Genomic DNA, 3,669 nt, shown 5'->3' with positions numbered 1-3,669 from the left:
ATGGTTGTGTGTGTGTTGTCCTTAGCATAAGTTACTGTAAGTAGTTTGTAAACATAGGGACTGATGGTTCAAATGGCTCTGAGCACTTTGGGACTTAACATCTGAGGTCATCAGTTTCCTAGAACTTAGAACGACTTAAACCTAACTAAATTAAGGACATCACACACACCCATGCTCGAGGCAGGATTTGAACCTGCGACCGTAGCGGTCGCGTGGCTCCCGACTGAAGTGCCTACAACCGCTCGGCCACATCGGCCGGTCTATCATGTATTCTAGAAGAGCTGTACGGTCGTCAGTGGCGCCTGTTCTTTCTAGAACAGTTACTATCTTCATATCTATGGTTAAACGTCACCCAGCCATTGACCTTCGTCTGTGCGAATGCGCACAGGCTACCGGAAATCTTACGGGAATCGTCACCTTAGTGTGAGCCAGTAATGAGTGGATGGACAAATACCTATTAAGTACATTACGTAATCGGATTGTGGGCGGTTCGGGGTGTGAGTCTAACGGGAAGCGTGCGAGGGATAAATTCCTGCAGTCGTGCTGTTCATTTGTGCCCTCGATAGCTAAGATGGATTGAGCGTCTGCCTTGTAAGCAGGAGATCCTGGGTTCGAGTCCCAGTAGCGGCACACTTTTCAGCTGTCCCCATCGAAGTATATCAACAACACCTGTCGGCAGCTGAGGGTTTCAATTAATTATCAGTTGTGTAGGTGATTCGATGAACCCTTTGCCAGGCACTTAAATGTGTTTTGCAGGGTATCCATATAGATGTAGATGATAACTCGTCCCGTGTCGCACGTGCTCAAAATGATTCATACTGCAGAATGCATGCAAACATACTCACCGAAAATACGGACGAATATCAAGTGCAGGCTGCCGAGTGCTGCATATCCAGCTTTGACAGATCGGCTTTTCCTGCCAAGAAGAACAGGAAGTTGCTGTCTAGGAACAATCAGAGGTAGAGGAAGGGTTGATAAATACTCCTTGACTTGCAGACTAAACGTAAATAACGAAAATACATTTTTGGTAAAAATTGGTCAAAACATAATCGGTTGCCCTCCGTATTGGATTAGCTGTTTTGAATATTGAAAATCTGACTTCAGATTCGTTTTCAGCGACATTAAAAATATATATGTAACACTCAGTTCATGCAAATCGAAGTAATAATATAACTAAATGTTTTCCCTAAACTTTGAACATATTTTTTTCGGGTAACTATTTTCTCAGAACGGCATGCAGCATAAATTAAAAGTGGTTCGTTCTCTTAACATCTACCTCTGACCCCTAAAAGTAAACACTTTTCTTAGGAACTTATAGCTATAATATGACATTTGTTAATATTAACTAATTTTTGTGTAGGCATAAGGAGTGAAACAAACCCTCAAAAATCGAACTCAAAGTTCGAATTAGCACTGTATCGTTAAATTTAAGGTTGTTTCATTGCGGTTAGGTATACGCTCCCATAAATTTTATGTTTTATCGACTGATGTTATCCATTTTCAATTTCAGAGGAATAATGTAGTATCAACTGATGTTACCCATTTTTGAATTCAGGTAACATATGAGGTGCCACACTGCACGCGCTCTGCGTACTCCAGTCTCGCAGGCCCTTGATCAAATCATAATTACGGGCGCCATTTTTTATTGAAAATCTAAAATTAAGCTCATAGTATTATCACTCGTAATTCCCAAACAGATCTTTCGAATGTATTTTCATTGTCTCAAAAAGAATTTCAAATGTACCCTTTTTTGCTCATTTGTATGAGAACCTGGCCGTAACGCCGGAATATAGTCACGAGATTTTTTTTCAGAGACGCTGTACGTTCGCGAGAAGACTTTCGTTCTGCGCGTGTCGAAGGACATTCCTCAGATATTACTGTGTGTGTGCTACTCAGTCGTGCCATTTAAGTGTACATCTTTGCATAGTTTTCCTTTCACGATGTAAACAGTGTTCCGCTCAGTTGCTAACTGGCCAGTGAGTGGTTCCGAAGGTATCGGATGTGCGGTGCGTTCGGTCTGCTAGGACAACAGCAGACTAGCGTGGTGCGATGGCAGAAGCAGACACTGAGGGAGCTAGCTGCTGGGACGCCAGCGAACAATTTATGCCAAGTAAGACGAAGAGGACTATTCCTATATTACGAGCCGTCTCAAAAGTGTTTACCATTGGTAAATCTTGCTGTTGAGTCTGACAAAACTGGCAGTTTTGCCTAGAGATACATTAGAGAGAGCTACAGGAAATCCCTCCACCCCCCTCAATGAATTTTTGGTTGTGATGACAGGCCGATTGGTAGTGTAGCCCGAGATCTAAGTTAGGTTAGAAGGTGGTAATTTGATTGAGAGTTGTTTACGCCAACGATTATGAATGCCGACTAAACGTTGTGCGAGCAGATTGCCCTGTAGCGTAGCCTAGCGTTTCCGTCCGCGCCACATTTAACACACTTTCTCTAACTGTGTACAAAAGTCTCACAACAGCCACGATAACTACGTTTCTGGTGGGGGGAGGGTAGAGTCCACTATGTAACTTTCACTGCAAATTTTAGTAACCGCATAAACTAACCGAAATAGAAGCGTAATTTTAACTATATTTCCTTTTGTGGGAAAATAATGGTTCTCCTCTTTCGGCAGCACCTGTAATATGTAGGCGACTTATTAGTTTTTTTTAACTCTGAATCATGATCTCAATAGACGCAGTGCTTTTTTTACGTTACTTGATTTGTGGTCTATAGTAAACAATGCAACGAATTGGTAAATTCTTTGAAGTTTGACGTGTGTTACATAGACGACGTCTGCAATGTTCGTAAGGCCAAGTTTGCATATATTCGGTGTCTGTTTTTTTGGCCATGTACTGTATAATTAAAGGGAGGAGGATTATGTTCAAGGAGCAGTGCATTAGCAGTCTATGGAGAAATTGAGAATTTGGATCTAAAGAACGGCATGCTCGGGCAGTTCGTGCTATTCTGTTGACCACTGTGTAATTCGGACACAGTGATCATTGCCTCTCCCTCGTAACCAGGGGACTCGGGTGCTAATCCTGGTCTGGCACAAATTTTCAACCGTGCCCATTGACTAAAGTCTGTGCCAATTGTCAGCTAATGTCATTGTTTCGGTGTTAAATTGTATTTTGTTCACGATACGTAGTTTGGCTTTTTCATGGATAACAGCTTTGAAAAGCGTACAGGTTATATTGATATTTGCTCGTCGTTAGTCCAAGGCAACTATAGCGATTTATAAACACAGTTGTAGTTCGTATTAAGCCTACATACGTAATTGTGTCCTGTGTTTCTTTACCAAGAACTACTTCGTAAGTAATTCCCTGTAGTGGTATTTTGTTTTAGTATTTTGTTTAAATATTTATAGACTGCAGGCTTGTATGAAATATGAAACACATGTCCGAAGTTCCTGTTGATACTGCAGATACTGTTTCATCCGTACTAGGGGCCAAAACATTTCATCTAATACAGAAGGACACAATTTGTCTCGAGATTTAGCAATTTTTCGTAATAGAGGCCTTGCTTCGATATATTTTTCTCTAATTCTTGTTTGGTTTTAATCTTAAAACACACTAACTCTTCCACCACTTATTCGATATGTGGTTTTATCCATTTCGTAGCCTAGAGTTCCTAAACGGTCGATAATATTAATGATTTCCTTTCTCAATTATATTTTCT

The sequence above is a fragment of the Schistocerca gregaria genome, unplaced genomic scaffold (assembly GCF_023897955.1).
Source record: "Schistocerca gregaria isolate iqSchGreg1 unplaced genomic scaffold, iqSchGreg1.2 ptg000280l, whole genome shotgun sequence".
Lineage (NCBI taxonomy): Eukaryota > Metazoa > Arthropoda > Insecta > Orthoptera > Acrididae > Schistocerca > Schistocerca gregaria.
The sequence above is the reverse complement of the archived record's forward strand: the minus strand, read 5'-3'. Positions refer to the sequence as shown.